The 21,968-nt window shown below is 40.6% G+C and overlaps 1 long non-coding RNA gene across 1 annotated transcript in view; it reads right to left on the bottom strand.

The window, feature by feature from the left end:
* Nucleotides 1-892: 892 nt before the first annotated feature.
* Nucleotides 893-21,968, bottom strand: part of LOC118173916 — a 30,098-nt gene continuing 9,022 nt past the window's right edge. Inside the window, exons 3-6 of the long non-coding RNA XR_004754445.1 lie at nucleotides 14,041-14,133; nucleotides 13,764-13,925; nucleotides 3,106-3,213; nucleotides 893-1,830 (exon numbers count right to left, since the gene is read on the bottom strand). This is a non-coding gene — a long non-coding RNA (uncharacterized LOC118173916). The remainder of the gene's footprint in view (nucleotides 1,831-3,105; nucleotides 3,214-13,763; nucleotides 13,926-14,040; nucleotides 14,134-21,968) is intronic.

Here is a 21,968-nt window from a genome sequence, read left to right as displayed (position 1 = left end):
CTTTCTGGTGTTCCAATATTAAAGGTGCTCAGATTTCTAAAAATTCCTCTAACCTCCACTTTTGGGCACTTTGTTACAAAGAGAGAAGAAAGGCAATAAGACATGGCTTAATGGATTTATCTACTCAAGATCTAATACACAGGGCAATGTTTTGCTACCCAGAGTCCAATTTTAAAAGTTATTAAGATTTTAATAGGCTCACTAGATCTGTATGTTGACTCTGACAACCTAATTTAGGCTCAGTGGCAGTTTCAGAGATGCTGCATTAACTGTTGGAGCTGGCCAGTCTGAATAAACTCCTTTCTTTAGGAGAGCCTTAAAACAAAAAGTCTTCAGAAGTGCTGAGATTAAACCCTTTGAAAACAGCTGTGGGATGTGAATAGGCTCTGTAGAACCAGGACCGATAATCAGTCTCTAAACTGACCTGTATTTATCGTGCAGGAGAGAAGGCACCAAAGAATTGCCTTTCTGAACAATGTTAGAAAAAACATTTTTTTTCTTCTTACCACATGCGACAACTTTGAATAGCAGAAGGAAGACAAATACAGTTTGAGGAAGCTGTAGATGAAGAAATCCATCTTTATAAAAAAACTAGTCACAAGATGTGGAATGAAATCATCAAAAATCACAGTCACTTTTCGGTCAGAACTTGAGTGACAAGCCACTGAAGCAACTCCCGTGCAACTATTTTTTTTCCTCCCCAATGAAGGTTGAAAAAAAGGAAACATCAGTTTCTTTTCTGTTGTTTTACTGTCTGAAGTTTTTACTCTACATCACCTATTTTTATCTTGTCAGGAACAAAAAGAGGACAGAAGTGAAATAAAGTCTTGGTACGAACACTTCCAGAGCAGTATATTTAACGCCAGTAATTTTTTTTTATTTTTTTATTTAGTGTTAGGGATAACTTAAGCTTACTAACGAGCAACTGATGTTCCTTAGCTACTAAAAACATTTAAGTATGATATTTAATAAAACAGAAGCTTAAGACCACTCATTTACTACAGGATAGTCTCATTAGGAGTCTTCCTAAACATTTGTTAGCAGCACAAGCATTTCTAGCTCAGGCTCTGGAAAATAAGAAATGCCAAAACGCTTGTCCACTAACTTTCTTCTATCAGCAGCTGTTAGTTTTTCCCTTATAAACATTTGGACAGTTCTAGAAAGACAGCAGATGAACCAACTGGAAGCTGGACCTTATCTTCAAGTGCTCCGTACCAAGTCAGACAGAACGGATCATGTTCTGGTAACACAAGGCATAGCAAGCTCCTTAGTAAATGCTCATACAATCGTTGCTACCTAAACAAGAAACAAATGCATGCCAAAAATGTTAAGTCCACAATGCTGGCACCAAGCAGGTGAAGGTTCAGTTGATAGGGCCCAGCCACCAGGGGCATTCTCTGCTATCCTTCATTTAGCACAGGAGACCATTAACAGCTACGGGTGGTTTGAAGGAGATTTGTTTTCAACAATGTCAGACACTGAACCTATTGAACAGTGATTCAGTGCTGTGGGCTTCTAGTTCATCTGAAATCATTCAAGAGCTGTCTTCTTACCTTGAGCACTTGGGTCTAACCCTATGCTTGAGTCTTCTTAGTCTTTATGTGTCACTATAAAATCCTCAATTTATATTTTTAAGCTAACATTTTGCAACTTCATCTGAATAGTTGCTGTCACTGAGTTCACATCCCTTTTAATGGTTTAAGAGCATCTGCTTCAGGATGCTTGCATGTAACATTCATTCCCAGATGAAGTGAAGGAACCAGTATTTTTCCATTTTTTTGCCTTTGTTACTGTCTTGACATTTCAAGAGAAAATAAAACACCTATGCATCTGTATTACACACCAAAAAGAGTAACCCAGCATTAGCAGCTGGGGCTGATATACCCTGTTAGATGCACAGTTATTTTATTCCCATGTTTTCATTTGATCACAAACCAATAATACCAGTAAGAGTATTAAAAACTCCTGAAGAAGGCAGTTGAAACATCACATGATATTCAAGGAAGGTTCTTCCTAAACATTCAATGAAATTGGATCCAAAATACACAATTACTGCACCTTCTAAAGCTCTGCTTAAACATATATCCTGCAAACTCAGGATTGTCTGATCCAGCATTTCACTGAAGCTTGCTAAGCTTCTGGCCTCAGTGAAATCTTGCTGCTCATTGCTTCTGTAGTAATGCCTCATTTTTCTCTTTAGTCAAACAATTGTGATCTATGGTTTTTATAACTAAACCCTTAATTTTTAGGCATCAAGACCTTGATTTTATGTGGTTTCCTTATTGTTTTGAGCATTTTCTTTTTTTTGGCAACATTTGTCTTAAGACACAGCACTGGCATTCTCTTCTGTACAGCAAAATAGGCTTAGAACTGACACTTCACCAGCAAGGGCAGGGCTGGGGTTTGGCACAGCCCCCCACGTGGGAGCTGCCTTTGGGGTGCCCTCAAAGGACAGAACATGCCTGGTTGCATCATGGCCTATGTCAGTAGAACCAAAGTCCCACCACAAGAGATGGAGGCCTGGTGGTCCCCCTCACCCCATGAATCTCCAGCACGCCCCAGACTCACAACCGAGATACAGGGAACAAAAGGAATACAAGTGCTGAACAAATGCCAGGACAACAAGGTGCCAGGCATGAGCTGAGCCTCAGCTCACCACAAAAATTAGATTCACATTTATCTGGTTTGAAGGGACTGAACACAGCGTAAGAGGCACAAAGCAATCCCCTACTCACGTCAGCCAGCCAGAGGCCCAGAGCCCCCCACCGTCAGTTGCCAGGGAGGCTGCCATGTAGCCCAGCACCAGGCCCGGCCCAAGGGGCAGCTCACAGGACACAGGCAAGAGCCTGTTTTAGCTTTATTTACACCTCCCATGAGTGATCACTTGATTAGTCTTGGAATCTAGCGCATCACAACTTTAACGCTTATGTTTAGACAGCAGAGCTCCTAAGAACCCTACCTTTTTTCCCTGCCTTCTTAGTTGCTGGTACTGAGGTTTCTGCCATCTCTAGAAGTTTACCATGCATATACTGGAAGAGGAATTCTCATTTCACGCACAAGCCCACAGGTTAATTCTATTCACTGCAGTATAAGACAAACACTCACCGAAGACTACCTGATTTTTCTACAAAGTTGTTGCTTAGCGAGAAGTCTATTGTCAGCACGTGTCGGCAGCTGGCAAGGCTATGATACAACTCCAGAGTCAGCTCCAGCCTGCAACACGTATCTCCACTTGGTAATGCTGACTTTCAGTTAAGTGACCCATCAGTGGGACTGCTGCATTATCACAGAGAAAAGAAGGATGGAAAGATTGGTGTCTCAACAGTGGCAGCCCAGAACAAAGTATTAGCCATCCTGTAACATCAAATACAAGGATGTGCAGAATCCTTGAGACCCCCAATGGAAGTAATGGGAGATTTAAGTAAGCAGGTGCCAACTTGTTCAGCAGCAGAGGGACAGCTCCATCTTAGTTATCAAGCACATTAAAAACAAACCACACCAAAAGCCTGTCCCCCTGCAGCCCGTGGAGTATCATGGTGGAGCAGGGTTCCACGCTGCAGCCTGTGGAAGAGACCACAGAGCAGGTGGACCTGCACTGACACAGGCTGCATAAAGCCACTACATTCTACCCCTCACTTCTGTAGGAAAAGCATATTTAAGAATAGTCACCATATATTCTTACTTTACAATTATAACAATCTCCACACACTTCGCTAACATCAAAAAGAAAAATAACTCTCCACACCAAAATAAACATAACATCATCACAACACCAACGAGGTGGACAATTTACACACACCCCACCCCCCTTCCCTTAACCACACTAACATGAAACATATTCCTCACAGTTACTGCTTTCTTAGATTCTTCACAATTATTACATTCATAAATTGTTATCCAGTCCATGTTTTGTCTGTTACTTCTCTCAACAATCATCCATATCTCAAATTCCTCAAGCCCCATGTTTGGAGCCAAAAAGGACTGTGAGACTGTGGTGGTTTTACTCAGGTGGGTGGCTGAGCTCCACCACAACCACTCTCTCACTCCCCCTCCTCAAAGAGGAGCAGGGAGAAAATACGATGAAAGGGGCTCAAGGGTTGAGATAAGGACGGGGAGATCGCGCAGTAATTATCGTGATGGTCAAAACAGACTCAGCATAGGGAGATAGTAAGATTTATTGCCTATTACTAACAAGCTAGAGAAGTGAGAAACAAAGGAAAGAAACCAAAAGCACCTCCCTTTCCATCCAGCCTCTTCCACCTCCTCCCCCCGAGCGGCGCAGGGGAACGGGGGAATGGGGGTTATGGTCAGTCTCTAGTGTTTCTTCTCCACTGCTCCTTCTCGGTCACTCTCGTCCCCTGTGCTGTGGGGTCCCTCCCACGGGATGCAGACCTTGCTGAACTGATCTGGCATGGGCTGCCCACAGGCAGCAGCTCTCCAAGAACTGCTCCAGATATGGCTCCGTACCATGGGGTCCATCCCTCAGGAGCAAACTGCTCCAACCTGGGTCCCCCACGGGCAGCAGCTCCTGCCAGGTCACCTGCTCCTGCGTGGGCTCCTCTCCACAGGCTGCAGGTCCGGCCCGGAATCTGCTCCAGCAGGGCTCTTCCTCAGGCCGCAGCCTCTGTCAGTGCAGGCCCAGCTGCTCCACCGTGGTCTCCTCCACGGGCTGCAGCGTGGAACCCTGCTCCACCGTGGTACTCCATGGGCTGCAGGGGGACATCCTGCTTCACCATGGGCCTCAGCACAGGCCGCAGGGGACTTCTGCTCTGCCGCCTGGAGCACCTCTCCCCCTCCTTCTTCACTGACCTTGGTGCCTGCAAGGCTGTTCCTCACTCCTCTCACTCTCCCAGCTGCTGTGTGGCACAGCATTTTTTTTTTTCCCCTGACTTAAATCTGCTCTCACAGAGGCACAAACAACATCGCTGGCTCGGCTCTGGTCAGCAGTGGGGCCCTTACCTAACATGGGGCAGCTTCTAGATTCTTCTCACAGAAGCCACCCCCATGGCCCCCTGCTACCAAAACCTTGCCATGTAAACCCACTACAAAGCCAAACATTTATTCACGTATTAGAGATTTGGCTCAGTTCCCTACACACTCTGGCACTCCAAAGACACCAAGTCTCTCCCCAAAGCACAAGGTTTTGCATCATACACTTACTACTCCCCATCCCTCTAAAAAGAGATCAGAATTCACCAGCAAATTAAAGAACTCTGTCAAGTCTCTCTGAACAGGGAACACTTTATTAACCTAATCAGAGTATCTCCCTATCCACACATTACAATTGAACACTACATTTTACCCTCCTCCTTTAGCACTGAACCACAGCTACATTCACCTTGGTTTCCCATCACTACAGCTCACCTGAATACACCAAGCCCACTCAGCAGCACCGCGGTATTCAGTAATTTCCTTCCCTCTTGCTTGAGCATTATGACACAAGTAAATCATACATCCCAAGCCAACCGAAATGATGCAGCAGAACAGGATCACTGCACTATGCTTACACAGTTCTAAACCAGACTGGTAGTTTGGCTAAGGGCAGTAAGCTATGCTGATGATGTTGTCAGTGAAGAGACATGCAGATAAGCAAGCAATCCTGATTCTAATGGAAGTTTTTAGACCTCATACTACTGTCATGAAACCAATTTTAAAAACTGCCATCTTCAAAGCCCAAGACATCGAGTACTTTTAACATGGTTTTGAAATACTTCTTAGATGGGAAATGACCCAGGATTGTGTTTCAGGCAATACCCATCTGTGTACACACAGCACATCTTGAAGACTTTTGTATAAATCAGTGAGAAAAGAGGGCAACAACCTATTTTATCATCACCTGTGTGAAGTAGATATCTCCCAACTGTGGAAATGGTCCATATTAAGCAGCAGTAGATAATCTCCATTTCGGAGCACTGCAACATCTCAGCATGGCAACAGCTACATTAAGGCAGAAGAGCTTCACTGCAACAGCAGGTGCATGCCACTGACAAACACATCACGAGCAGGCCATAAGCCTGAGTTAACATTACCACTCAGGAATTCAGCCTGTAAGCTGGTATCTAAGAAATTTGTATAAAATCAAGTTCAGAACAAAGCACTGCTACAAAAGAGATTTTTTTAAAGTAGCTGACTACTCTGCAACAATCCCAATACGTCTTTTGAAACACTTACTTTATCAACCTAATTAGTAATCTGCATCATTATCATGAAGATGAAAAGAATATATGTATTACATACACAAAACACATACATGCAGATCTACTTTTAAGCCCCATACAAATTACCCATCACAGAGTCATTCACAGTGGGAAACTACTATATACATATATATGCATGTATATACACACGCATCAGGCTAATTATTTTGCCTTTTTCTTTAACAAAAATGGGCACGCTGCTGCTAGTGGGCAAATCCTCATCATACATTATATCACATTTACTAGCAATCTTGATGAAAACTACAGGTGGAGACAGATTATAATGGGAACATCTAATTGAAATTCATCTCCATTTTGCTTCAGATTGAAGACATGCTGCTTGAGCCCTGAAACATATTTGATTTTGTTCAAATTGTATGAGGATTTTCAGGCAAAAACAAATTAAAAAAATATGTTTCATAGTCCTAGAAGAGTTCAGACAGTACTACAAATGCTTTCTAACTGTATTTTAGGCATCTGCATACTCTTCTTTAGTTTTCACCACTCCCAGCTTTTCTAGCTCTACGAAGCCTCCTTACCAAGGCAGGCAAGGAGGAATACAAATCCCACAGAGGTCTATCCTTTGACAGAAGTTTGACAGCTTCCACTGACATGTCAAGTCACTGGAAGTCCTTGTGGATTCGCTGGGACATTAGTTGTTCAGTATGGTTCCCTCCAACACATTGCCATCAAAACAGACAACCCATCTGTCTTCACCATTCAAAAAACAACAACAACAACAACAACAAAAAACACCACCAACACTCATCTTGTGACTCCAAGTTGCAGTTGTTAATGTGCTGCCCCCCCAGTTCTGTTTCTGGTGTTTTACAAATGAGAAGACTGAAAATTGCCAGTTAAGATTTGGAGGGGGGAGAGGGGGGTAAAGCACACAACAAAATGATTCAATTTGGATACAATCCAGAAATCTAGTGTTACAATGAAGGTACAGCAAATCTCATTTTAGTAACTGTCTAATACCAAACAAGATATCTGAAGCACTATTTGTGGCATAAAAGCAAATACGGTTTTTCCTCCTCCTGCTACTCGTTGATACAATCCCATTTTAAGTTAATCCAATAAAAAGCCTACCCCATCACATTAATTAATCTAATTACAGGATAGTCAATGCTACTCTATTGCTTATGCTAGTGCCTCCAAGCACACTAGAATCCCCCATAGAACAGGAATCCCCTATACTAGCTATAGGCACATAGCATACATTAGCCCTGAATGCTAAGGCCCTCCCTGACCTTCAGTGCCACTATACTTAGGTCAAAGAGAATGCATGTAGGAGAGGAGTTAAGGAAGCTAACAAGTAGATGACCATTTGGTATTAGCACTCATTTTTGCCCCATGCTTTCCTAGCTAACTGAACTTCAGGTTTTATCCTCAATATCCCATTTCAGCTCAAAAATAAACCCAACTTAAATAAATATATATATATATATATATTCACAAAACATTTTCTTAAATATTAACAAGAGCAATAAATGATTAATAGAAGAAAACTAAATATTTATGAATCAAACTGATTCTGAGAATGGACCCTGAATTAAAATTCAGTTTGAACAGGCCTTATTCATAAGGTTCAAAGGTTTGTTACTGCATTTGATTTTGCTGTACACACAAAGGGAGCTAAGAGGTATTACATGTGGTAGTTTTTTGAAAAACAGTAATAAAGAGCTTTTTAGCACTATTTGAGAAGACAGTAGAGAGCCTACTCTTGATTACTGTTGCTTCAGACCACCACAGAATTTCCCTTTTGGTGTTTTTTTTCTCTTCATGCAGTACAGGAGTACAGAAGGTAAACCTTCCTCTTTTTCCTTCTCATTTAGGAAATCATAAATTAAAGCTGAAGCACAACTACACTTAATTTTCCTGATACTGTTCCTCTTGAGGAAAAATAAAATGGGAAGGGAAGAAGGAACAGGTTAATGAAAACCTTATCTGCACCCAATTCTACCACACCAAATTTACAGTGAAGTAATGCAAGACAGTGGCTGCAACAAACTAAACTGGTAGCAATCTTCCACCTAGAAATTAAAGTGGGATACATCTGAATTTCATAGAAAAACATCAGACCATATCCTCATCTGACTTTTCACATGGATCATTCCTCCTTTAAGCACGCTTTCAACCCATGCTGGATGAAGCCAGCTTTGAGTACTGCAGGCACCTGGATCTAAGAAGCTGACAAAAGCATTTAGCAGTAGCTGACAGAATTTCTCGAAAATAAAAACAACTCCAGAGAACAAGAATCCAGTTTCTTTCAGTGGAACCTGGATTGCAAATTATGATTTTACCACAGCTTCAGCAAAATATATGGTACAATATCTATGTGACAGGATATACAGCTGTCCACCATCTTCTTGTGTGGTGTTGAGCCCTTTTTCACCTTCATAACACACACTATGAGAAATGCAGTTGCTCAATGACGAAACAAGGAAGCATTATGAAATTTAATTTCCTTATAACAGTGAGACTATTCAGTTGCCTAGAAATGCCTAGTTGGCATTTGCAAGACACACCCTACAGGTAACACTAGTACGTTGTGCAGTGTACCTACACAGAAGTTATGTACAAGAATCCATGAGACTCTACCCTCTCTTGAAAGCGTAAGCAGCCACAAAACACACTAAACTGACCATCTGTTCCTCCCTGATAACATGTAATTAAGTAATTTATTTATTCATCATTTAAACCCTCTCCCTTCTCATATTAGTCAAGGATGATTATGCTAAAGCCAGACGTAGTTAGCATATTGCACACTCAAGTAAGCCATGTCCTTATAGGCACGTGACTTGCCTTCTGGCTATCCACCTTCAACATCTCAGCTGCCTTGAAAATCCTGTTTGCTATCCTCTCCTGTTCTCATGAGCTGGTCTAAAATTAAAGCATTTCATATGGCAATTAACTAAAAACGCAAGGAGCTGTACGCTGTCCTGTGGGCCGCAGTAACCACACAGATCTCTTATGTACACATCTGGCTAGAATTTCTTCCTTTCTGCAGGATACAGGGCTGCTGATGGCATCAAGTTAGATCAGAGTATGTTACTGAAACAAAACCTCCTTCAGTATGAAAACCTGTTAGTTGCCAGCTAGCACCATTTCTGAGGTGTTCTAGTAGCCTTCTGCCCACCTCCTGGGCTCCATGAATCTTCCAAGCATACAGGAAGGCAGTGGCTGCCTAGGAGCGTCTCTTCTGGCAAGGCCCAAGTCTTGCTCTCTGCTCTTCAGGAAGGTTTGTGTGGAATTCCCAACCTAACACTCAGGTAGAAACCTGAGCATGTAACAACCTGCCACAAAGGTAGAGCCAAAAACAAACGCTGCATCCTGATACACTGAAAAGCACATGGCATTCAGTAAAGTCTTACCTACTGACATCAAGGCAAAAAAAATAATAACCAAGTTCCACAGACTAACTTTTTCCTGCTGGTCTCCCTGGTTCTTCCAGTCCTTCAGTCCTATAATTCTGGCTGAAACTCCCCTTTTAGTTCCCCAAGTGCACAGTAAGCTGACTTCATCTCGCTCACACCCCGAGTTCTTCCCCTTGCCGTACAGCTCTTAAAGATTTTATTTTTTAACCTCTGGATGGGGACAGTTTTAAAGCAAGACATTTACTGATTGAGCCAGTGTTTTGCACTTTTTTTTTCCTTTTTTAAATGAAGCTGCATTGGGAAGCGGTAATTAAAAACAGAAACTCTTGGCAAGTTACTGCAGTCCTGCCTCATAAAGAAACCCATCTGAAGTCATGAAAGTAACCACCAAAGCTTGTGTGCATTTTTAAGCTGCAGAGACAGCCTTCCCCTGAAAGGTCCTTTCCAAGACAGCACGTTTCCAACTGTAGTGGCTTCAGCATTAGCCTTCAGGAAGCAATTAGAGAAATAGTCCAGGTTTTCAGTGGACTGAGTTCTCTACCATAAAGGTAGATACGATGGAAGGTTTGCTTTTAGTAGCAGCAACTTCTTATTTTTTCCCAGGAAAAGAAGGCCAGCTTAGATGTCTTCAGATAAGGTCAAATCTTTGTTTTAAAGGCTTGATTTATGACATTTTAACAGCCATTATTGGCATTTCTTTGAGACGCCAGAAAGCCCTTGACTCCCATATGTGTTTAGCTTTTTTTCTATTTGCTTTTAGTGTTTATTAAAGCATAAAGGCTGGACTGAACTGTTCATCTCGCCTGTAAACTGAGAAGAACAAGCTCCCATAAAGCTCAACAACTTGCTAGCATTTGTCTTGCAGACTCGTACATGATTAAGTCCAATTACTGCTCTGAAATGTACAAGTATAACTCACACCAACTCTGAAAAATGCATTTTTAAACTTTTTTGTTGTTCTTCTGTGGCTTTTTTTTTAATTATCTTACTGTCAAGTTACCAACATATTATTTCCATCTTGCACACACTAGTGTGCTTGCTCCCCACATGGGATGGAAAATGTGAAAAAAACAATTGAACAAAGGAACAGAAAACATCTAACAGATATGCATTATCTTCTCCTCTCACTCCATTTTAATGTTGTTACTTGCTGCAGGTTGGTGGTTACCCCCCGCACCCCAAAACCAATTTCAACTTTTTCCGATAAATTTCAACTGAAATTAAGGAAGCACATTATAGTCAGATAAGATTACTACTAAACAAGTTGAAGTTGGTTTGCAGGTTGAGTCCAAACCTCCGGGTCTATAATAAATTCTACATTTCTAGAACTTTGCACTTTCCATTTAATTTTGTGTTGATTTATGAGTCAGTTTCCTCTATGCTAACTGTATATAAAAGAAACATGAACTCAGGGGAGACAACAGTTAGTCTGTTATAATAAAAAATGTATACTGTTTATACCATTATTGCTGAGGAAATTAGGTAACATCCCTTCTAATACCCTGCACACAGGATACTGTAGCAAACCACTTAACTTGCAATAATAGAGTATTGACTAGGCATAGCGATAGGGAAGACAGTGCTCCTGCCAGATTAGATGAGTTCCCTGCTGTTAGAGTCTCTGTAGTAATACATTTGTTCCACCTTAACAAAAAAAAAAAAAAAAAAAAAAAAAAAAAAAAACACTTTCCAAAAGAAAAAACCTCCAAGGCATAAGAAGATCAAAGTTAAATGAAATAAACAGAAAATAGTGCTTTTTCCCCTCAGTGGTGGCTTGGTGAATGGGGTAATCTGGAGCACTGCAGATACACTACAAGAAGGTAATGCAGTGTGTTCAACAAAAGGCACCCAGAAACACACAGTAGTGTGAGTAGTAGCTATGAGAAACACTGGTTAGCCAACATCACAAGCTCAGGCAAGGATCTCAGTCAAGTAACATTTTATTCATGACTGCAATGGTGGACATCTCATAAGCAGGAGAGCGCTTGCAGATACAGTTTTCATATCTTTTATACCCTGTTTCCCAACGCTTACTCGCTCCCCTGGTTCCTCATTGCCTGAGTACTACAGGTTCACAATTATCTGATGCTTGTTACTAGTTTCATACTGATTTCATCAACCTTTAATTCTTCCCTTTGTTTTTTCTTTCCTTTTTCAACCTTCTTACTGTCTTGAACTGCCTTTTAGCCAGGTACATCCAGTCAGTGTTTTTCCCTTGATTATCAATCTAGTACTTGTTTCCCCCCTACATTGTGCCATTCCAGGAAACATCATGCCTTGCATTTCCTCTAATTATGTTACAAATTCCAATTGAAAAACAAAATTTTTGCTCCTACAGTGTCATACGCAGAAAGCACTGCACATAACCCCATGTTTTTGAAGTCCTCTTCAGATGGTCTTCAAGAGATGTGACCACACACCTTTCACCAAATGTAAGAGGATATGCTGGGCGAACTTGCTCCTCCAAGCAAGAAGTACTGTAATAGTTCTCAGACCACTGGACCACATACTCTTAGCTTTTTAACAGACCTCAGCTCCTTGTCCCAACTTCTCGGTACACTTGTACTTCCAGCATAACACCAGCAAAATTTGGCTGTTCAGGTAGGCAAAGCAAGTAGCTGCCTTAGGTCAAAGACCATGAGAAATAACCTAACACCCAAAGTCCATCTGCTTCCTGACCCACCACCCTAACAAACACTTATTAAGTGTAGCCACTTCATGGATACAGAGCAGGGATCATGGTGACACCTCCACTCCTCCCATTCTCCTGCAGTAGCAGGATGGACAAAGCCAACCCTTAATGCTTCCCTCACCTTCTAAGAGTAATCATGGCCACGTCCCATCTGCTCTTTATGTGGAAGAGCACATCAGTTAGTGCTAAGCTGTGATCCAGCTTTGGGTTGACTCCACCTGTACAACCATATCCTCTGATGCAAATACCTAACACCTGAATTGTAAATGCGTAATTCCCCCAGATTTTCATGTGGATTACATTCCACTATCTGTAAAGTACCGTTTCATTAAAACACATTTTTTTATAGACAGCTGTACATACTAGCAAAAAAATCTCCATGCAAAGCAAAGCCATCTGCTCCTTTCAGAGAAAGTTTACATTTGATTCAAAAGGACAGAGGCAATCTGTAATTTAGTCCAAGTCTGGCTGGTTGGGCCTTTCTATTTTGCTAGTTTGTTTTTTCAAAGAGGAGTTAAAGGTAGTTTTATGTACTACATTTGCCCTTGGGTCTTCCTGACAGGGGTTCTGTTTTTCAAAATCACTGTTGTTAGTTTTTTTTCCTTAAGTATTCCTGTCTCCCGTGTCACCGTACAGAAGATAACAAAGCACCCATAGAGGGTTCACTGACAAAGGAGAAATAACAAGAGTGCCTATGCACTGAATGCTATCAAATGCAGAAATTAAAAAACAAGTTTGCCAGATGCAGCGAGCTTGACAAAAAGATTAACAAAGTGCACTACCCATAAATGTGGAACTAGAACTGTTCAGAGAGGGAGACCAAAGAGGAAAAAGTAAAAATAACACCCCAAGGCATTTGATCTTTTTTTGGAGACAGGTAACTGGAGAAGAACCAAAACATTTCTCTCAAAAATTAAAATGCAGACTATTTCTCCCACAATGCTCAAGGTGTTTAAATATTTTGCAACATGGGGAATGCAGTTAGCAGAAGGGAGAAGTGGAACAACCAAATGTCAGCTCTCATGAGGCTTCAAAATATTTCTATTTTCTGCAGAAACATTTGGAAGCAAAGGAGTAGAAGCTTTTAAAAATGAAAAAGGGAGTATGTGAAGTACAGATTGCTTCACAATTGTTTTTGTTTTACCAACAAACTTTTTTTTACTAGAAAGAAATTTTCTACTTCAAGGTAGATATTAAAGTTTTAGCTTACTAATTTAATTTTAATTTTATTTTTAGGGTTCTTCCTTAAAGAATTCACCTTGTACCAAGAAAAGAAGCTGATCTGGACCAACGCAAAATTTACTCCCATGTACAAGTTTTGGTATCCCCAAAAGTCCCAGTGATTCAAAGAGTACAGATCAATGAATTCAAGTACTTTCTATCATGAGTAAGGATAAGAAAAATCTAGCCTTGTGTGCTATGCACATGTTACTTTAATAGCCATAAACTAAAAAAGCACTATTTCCATACAGACCGACATTAGGATATATGTACCTTAATGGTGACAGGGAACTCCTACACTGTAAAAACGTCAGAAGTCTGCAAGAAAGGGGATACAAGGTACTTTAGGAGAAGAACCCTTGATTTCTTGAGCCTTGTCTTGCAAGAAGTTTCAAATATTGTAGTGCAGCTTGTTTGGGCATCAATCAAATGAATCTGCATGAAAAACACAGACAAAAGTGAAATCACTGGAGACTATGTGCACTCATACAGCTACATCCCAAATTCTTTTAATACCAACTTATCCAAGGGAAAAGAATACAGCAAGTACCCGCTTACCATAAGGCAGCCCAAGGCTCTTCACTTGTCATACCCTTGTAGCATTGTCCTCAGGTGAACGCAACACAGCTATGAATAAGGACATCTCAAAGAAAATCTTGGACATGCATGGTCATGTATTGCTTTTGCTTAACGGAGTTTAACTCCCTTACTCTAGTGCTAAAAATAACAGCATTTTGTGCTATTAGTTATCCATAATTATGTCAGGAATATTAAGCTTGTACAGAAGACCTGTAATAAAGAACACAGAACAAAGCAGTCTTAGTGAGGAAATCATGAACGCACAATTGAAGTCCATCACCACACGACTTGGAGTAACATCTAGCTTCTGTTTCCATCTTTAACTTCATCTTCCTGCCTAACAACACAAAACACCTAATAACCCTTCTTGACTCAGCTTCCCTTCCTGTAAAACAGGAGTATTTATCATCTCTCTCAGTGCTTTGAGGTGTTGTACAGCTTCTCATTAACATCTGTAAAATGCTTTTCACTTCCCTACTGTGTGCATTAGCTCAGGTGAACAAGAATCATTCTGCAAGTAAGATTTTTTTAGTGATATCTTTGGAATGTGGCAAGTAAAGCCATGTATAAAAAAAGTACATGTATAAAAAAGTACAAATGCAAAATTAACATAAATTGAAAATAAAAACATCATAGATTAAAATACTAACACCTGCAAAACAGAAATATAGCGTACAATAGCTAGTCAGCTAACAGCATGAAATTCTCCATCTGGGGCACTAGTAGCCTACAGGAAAGAAGTAAAAAGGGCCTTAAGGGTCCATTCAATTTCAGAAGCAAGCAATTTTTAAAAAGCCTGTCAGTCTTCCCATACAGAAATGGTGCAGCCCTCTATTGTCTGTGCCTAACAAGAGCTCTGATGTGGCAATTGGTTTGCTAACACTGCTGTTGCTCCAAGTGAAGACAAGGACAAATGGGACTTTGCACAAATTGAACTAATCGGCAACACTTGATCAGCTCAATTAGTTCAAATCAACTCAAGTGTTTCTCTATCTACCCTTAGAGCTTAACAGGGATGCAGTCAAACTAAAATGGCAAATCGCATGCAAAGAAACACAGACTGCCCCTGCTGGCCCTCCACACTGGCCAGAGGCTATCCTGTATGAGTTCCACAGCTCTGTTAGCAAAACACCATGCCCTGCTGAGGTAGCCTTGTTCAGTCCTTGCCTATGTCAACTGGGAATATTTACAAGGAAGACATTGTTCATAATTAGAACAAAGCAGAACAGCACAATCAATATCAGTGTTCTCACAAGAACTTCTGAATGAAGCCTGAACATGTGCATACCACATACAGGTTTCAACAATTTTAATGCAGCAAGATAGACCTGCTTTGAAGGACAGTAAAATCACATCTACATGTCCATCTTGAATCAGTCCTGAGATGTGAAGGTGTCTCGATGTGAAGGAACTGAGAGGAAACAAAAGGAAACTTGATCTGCTTGCTCATTTGGGTCTCCTTCCTCTTTGCTCCCAGCTGTTACACCAGGACAGGGACAGATGACTGCTCTGGAGAGTATCAGTGATTTTATTGACAAGTCCCTCAAATCATTACTTAAAGGAAGTTGTTCATTTCCCAGCTGCAGTCAAACAGGCTGCTGACTGGTGTCTCAACCTTGGTTGAAGGCAAACAAGGTTACCTTACCCAGCCAGGTCTTAGACCAAAACCCAGTTAGCCCACTGATCTGGCAAAAACCTTTGACAGAAGAGTAGCTAATGATGGTCCTTAGTCAAACTGCTCCTCAAAAACTCAAGTTCCAAGTCATCTCCCAAAGCAGGTATTTTTCTATAATCAATACAACTGGCAAGTCACTTCATACAAGTCAATACTTCTCTTCCTTTGCTCCATACTTAAAACACACTTAATACAATTCCTTTTAAGCTTTTCCCTTATATCAAGTAGCATCATTTGTCTTCCTGACATCCACAGTCTTGGAAAAATCAAAAAACAAAAACAAACAAAAAAAAAACACTAGTTTCATTTAATTTCCTGCAGTACCAACCCAAACGTATATGTGAAGCCACAGTTCTACTGCACTAAGCAGGGAAGAAAAGCAGAGGTGGTAAAGTTTCAGGTTTAAAGACCTCCAAATTGCACATAAAAGCACACAAATTACTGTCAGTTTTCACGAGTGAGGGATAAACCAGGATAAGATTCCTGCCAAACATACAAAACATCTTTAAAAAAAAAATCAACACACCATCACACATGCACACAGTAGGTACAGCTGTTGTTTTTTTTGAAGTAGGTTTTGGGAGTTGTTTTTAAATGAATACTTCCTTGCACAGTTGTAGCAGATTGACCTCTGCAGGACTATCCACTTGTGTAAAAGCATATCCGTCAATCCCTAAGGGCTGACTACAAGTCAATATTCAATATCAGAAACACAAAGACACCATCAGGATGTATCAGAGTGAGATGGATGTTTACTTCTTCATGCACGCAGTTACTGTAAAGAGGATGGTTAAACTGACTTCCAGACACAGAATGATGCAGTAACAGATTTAACTTACAGCCTGTACTGGTTTTGGCTGGGACAAAGCTAGTTTTCTTCACAGTAGGTCATACAGTGCTAGGTTTTGAATTTGCGATGAAGGAAGCGTTGCTGATGCAGTGATGCTCTCTGCCCACCATCACTTTCAGCTATTACAGCAGAGAGACTTACTGTGACAGAGGGTCATACCATGTCCGCGTAGTTAGCATGCCAAGTGTCAGATGACAATTGTCTAGAAAAAGTTAGTGAGAAGACAGAGCTGAAGGAGGTTATTATTCCTCAAATTCCCAATGAAGAGGCTTCAATGCTTTCAAGTTATCCTTTATGCTTTTACAAAAAGTAACCACCTTTAAAAGAGTATGTCCTTAATTAACAATAAGGATCAGAATTCATAACTGCAGCATTTGCATTTTTCTGCTTTGTTACTGGAGCAGCGTAACCAACCATCAGCACTAGAGGAAAAACTAGACCCTATGTATCTTTCAGAACCTGTATTCTGGTGCTGCTTTTGACAGTGATCATTCTAACTAAACCACAAATTAAGTACAACACAGCCAACTTGATCAAAAACCAAGTGTAGCATACTGCTTTAGTGTCTATTATCCTCTACACAGCCACTCAAGCAGAAACAAATATACTGTACAGGGGTGTTATGAGATTAATTAGTTAATAGCTACAAAACAATTTGAAGGTATAAAATCATGCTATAGGAATGCTAAGTGCTGTAAACAATATATATCTGGAAGCAAAGGCGAGCTTGCCAGAAATTCTATGAGATTGTAACTGCATGTTAAGTAATGGCAGAAGAAATTCAAGTTATTTTCTTGCTTAATGTAATGATCCCTGTCCCAGCCCAGCAAACCATTGCTTCCAAGAAGTAAATATCAACTGGAACTAACAGCTCTCAGTAGCTCAACTGTTCTCCAGAGAACAGAATACACATCACCACCCAGTAAGGAATAGAAAAAGAACAAAGCAAACAGACTCAAGCAGAGGAACTGGGCTGATGCCATTCTTTTATCCAAGAAGGGTCCAGAAAAGCTATCATAGAAGCTTAAAAATAGAATAGGCAGAAGAATTCTAATTCTATCTTGTGTCAACGCAGTGCCCACTAGCCTCACTTTACCTTTGCTGAACGCTATGAACAGCAATGCCCATAAAGCTGCTCAGAGTGCTTTAGGGAGATTTTATTTTATTTTTACACACATGCACATGTATGCATGCCTATACATGCACACAAATCCAGTCTAGAGGTCAAGGACTCACCTCCAGTAGGTTTACCTCAAGGAATGGAAGCAGCTGCACACAAGTTTACAACTGTCAAGGAATGAAGCCATCTGCAAATCCATACACATCTCAGAGCGAGGAAGTGTCCAAAGCTGTACACATCTCCAGTTTGAGCAAGTATTACTAAATAACAACATTAACATTGTTATAGAATAACACACTTTTAATTAAATTTGCCAAGTAAAAATATATAATGATGGTACAAACACAAACAGGAAACATACTGTATCAGCACTACCTAAGTCTCCTACATCCCTACATCAATACCCATCACAGTTAAGGATTCCTATGACACTGTCCCCTTGTATACTGCTACGTAACTAACCAGTGACATGCTGTTCCCCAAAGCTGCAAACTTCGGCACTCTGAGCAACAAACTTACCTCCAATTAAAAAAATTAAGGGTGGGGAGTAAAAATTCTGTCTTTTATCAAACGGTCACATGCTACAATCATAACTAGACAGCCTCAGAAAGCAAGTGCTCCTTGAGGAGCGGTTCTGCAGAGTACATGCATCAGGTAGGTAACACACACTTCTATCTTCAAGCTGCTAAGAACAGGCAGCCCCAAGAATGAAAGTGAAGTGGCAGCAGGAAGACCGTGGTACTCCTGCCTGTTGAACTTTCCTGATTACAGAATTACTTCTTAAAGCAACCCAGCTTTAGTGACTAAACTCTCCCAAGCCTAAGAGTGGTCCCACACCCACTGCATCACACCATTAAACCTGCAAGTTGAGGTGCTGGGTCAACATGAAAACACGAAGTCCAGCAATGTGTGCAGCCTCTGGTTCTCCCATGGAACATGCACATCTTCATGGAGATGAGAACAAACACCTCATGAAATACAGTCAGCATCTGCTATACTGACAGAATAGATGTAACTGAATACCCTGTAATCCACAAGAGACACACAAAAGTGATGATATGATACTACTACGTGAAGGACTAGAAGGAAGACTAGAAGAAAGACCAGGAGGATCTTACCTGCTAGACAGTGCAAAAATGAGTGACAGCTTAATCATCTCAAGTGGCAGACCTGCTAGCTGGGATGCAGAGCTTCTTGCTGAACCATACCCTCTTGACTCAGCTCTGCTTTCATCTTGTTCTCAAATCTGCAAACTGCCACAGTAGATGACAGTCTTGTTGTTAAACTGCACACACTGAGCTCCAGTTAAGTGGTCTGGACTACAACCAGCACCCTATCACAACCATGTTCATCCTGGTCCCAAAATCAGCTTAATCATTCTCTTCTTCACAAATAACTGTGTGCATGAAGTAAAGATTTCTGTGCATACCATTATCAGCACTTCCACAGCTAGATCTGAAACCAATGCTCATTAAAGTGGAAGCAAGAGAGAAATATTTGCACTGTATTTTGCTAGTAGTAACTTAACTCAGTGTCTTTTCAATTACTTATGATTTTTCCTTGCCATTCAGTTTACAGCATTTGAGAATTCAAGGTCTTTTCAAACCTTCTTCGCAAAGCCTCCTAACAAGAACTAGATTTACCAAGTTCTGCTGCACTGATCTTCCATCAGGTCCATGACCAGTGTGGGAAACCTTCTCCTGAAGCTGAGAAGAGGGCAGCAGAGATTCAACACACGAAAAAGTAATGGGCAGAAGACATTCTCTCAGAGATTACTTTCCATAAAATTGAATTGGCAACATCTGCTCAATCTACTGTAGATAAACAGTGAACTATTTTCCATCTCATTAACTCAGAGGATGAGATATTAAATAAACCCCAGGGGCCTCATGCTTTGTTATCACGTTTAAGGCTTGTCCCCAACTCACCAAATTAGTTCCTCTGTGCAAGAGAGAATCTAAGAACAGAGTTGCCGTTATACAGCAAATGCATAGCATTTAAATCCCTAGATGACCTTAAAAAAAAGTCCCCACTTAATCTGACTGTGTTTCCAATTACTAGTCACTTAGCCTAAATTATTAACCGTATCCTCGGCAGTGATGTATGGTACATGTAAATCTCCAAACGGGATTCTAATAGAATTAGATAATTCTATTAAACCACAAACAACTACCCATTAAATATTTATTAGAAAGCTTGCATTCACTTAAAATAGATTGGAATGTCAGCAAAACACTGTGCTAATCCCTTCTTCATTTCAGCCTTCTGTGCTAACGGTTCAAAATGAGCTCATCAGCATCACAGTTATTGATTATGTACAAATTAGTTGGCTAATCAAAATCAATAAAAATAAAAAGATCTGAAAAGAATGTACACAGTAGACTATGGATTTCTCTAAAAATACACTGTTTAAATAATCAAGTTCGTTAAATTCAGCATTGTTCAATTATGTAAAGTTTTTTAATTCATTCTACCATAGGATAGGGGCGGTAAATGCCAACTAATTAAGTTTTCTATGTAGCATCAAGGAACTACACTTCCCAAGGATGGAACTGTTTTAAACCACTTCAGATTCAGTAGCATTTTAAGTTCTCAGTGCAGTTGTGCAGCTGCATTTTTCCTACGGATTGTAGTCTAACCTGGAACCAGAACAACAACAACAACACAGTAGTTCAAAAAACATAAGGACAAGCACTGCAAAATATTCAAAATCACACCGGGCACAACAGCAACCACTCATCCTCCATGAAGAAATGCTGAGAACAAGCAGACAGAACCCAGGAGACAAGCAATCTAATGCCACGTGCTTGCAAGGGTAGTTGCAGAGGAGTTGTGCAAAACCAATATTTATGCCATTACGCTGTGTGGCCAATCCCACTCTTGATCACCATAGTCTTACATAAATTCACATCCACGTTTTGGCCATTCTGACAAAACCTTGCTTGCTACTCAAGTGTAACCAGCTCTCTAGTGACATCCTCTGGAGTCATCTCCTCCTCTTGGATAAATACAAATCTACATTAGCTGAAGTAAGATTAAAAAGATGTCTCATGCAAGTACTGTTATGTTCCTGCAGATATAGTTGTGTTCTTGAGCCCAAAGGTCCTATTAAAGACAGACCGTCCCTTACTCCCCCTCCTACTTCCTCAGAGATGTACTTTTCCATCCCTCCCATCTTATCTCCAACTTCCGTCCAGAAAAATCTCTTCTGTGACCAACTCTCCACCACATTTGATGTGAACACTACAGGCACTACTACATCATGCAGGAGACACCCAACATCTCTGAAGATCCAAGTGGTTTAAAATGTTGAGCTGTAGGTGCATGCTTTTATTGAGAGGGAGAAGGAAATCCAGGGCCGTCTCCATGCTTAGGTGAACCGTACACCAATGCTGGAAATCCCACAAAGGCATAAAAGCTAATCAGACAGATAGCACAGAGAATTTCAGTTAAAATGAGGACTCTGTATTCACTCGTTTCTCCAAATTGTGGCAGTCTGCCTGCAGTCAAAACAAAAGGAATTGCTTTTCAAATTATCTGTTTTAAAATCCCTGTAGTGATATTAAGAGTAAGATAAATTCCTTTAGAAATGCTACCACATAGCAAGACAGAATTTCTACTAACATCAATTCATTACTGTCATACACAGAAATACTCTCAGATTTGTTTCAGTATAAACTACGCAGAAAACTAAGCATATGTAACCCCTTGCAAGAAATCCAGTGACTTCCTGGTCAGATTGCCTGAATTTAAAAAAAAAAAAAAAAAAAAAAAGAGGCAGATCAAATTTCAAGTCCATTTGCTTAAGGCCAACCAATTCACAAGATGAAACTTGGACTGGAACAGCCATGTCACCAGCTTATGGAATTTCATTCTTCTTTGTTTTTTTTTGCATTGAGATAAACTAGCCAGCTCTCCCTGTAGGATACCTTTGGTTGACCAAAAGGTGAGCATCCCTATTTCTCTCACCTGTCTGCCAATTCCAAAGATCAGGAAATAATTTTCTGCACTGACCTACATGTCTTGCAGGGACTGCAACAGAAGCAATATGAGGCTGTTCCATCCTGTCAAAAAAAAAAAAAAAAAAAAAAAAAACTTTAAACACTGCAGGAGCAATCTACTGCTAACATTATTCCAGATCATTAATAAGGCAGAATAAAACAAAAACATTCTACACATCACACTCCTTACACTTACATAAGGTACCTTGTACTCAGCTTCTTGCACAGCCCGACTCCCCCAGGCAGCTCACTA

The sequence above is a fragment of the Oxyura jamaicensis genome, chromosome 13, assembly GCF_011077185.1.
Source record: "Oxyura jamaicensis isolate SHBP4307 breed ruddy duck chromosome 13, BPBGC_Ojam_1.0, whole genome shotgun sequence".
Taxonomy (NCBI): domain Eukaryota; kingdom Metazoa; phylum Chordata; class Aves; order Anseriformes; family Anatidae; genus Oxyura; species Oxyura jamaicensis.
The sequence above is the reverse complement of the archived record's forward strand: the minus strand, read 5'-3'. Positions and strand labels throughout refer to the sequence as shown.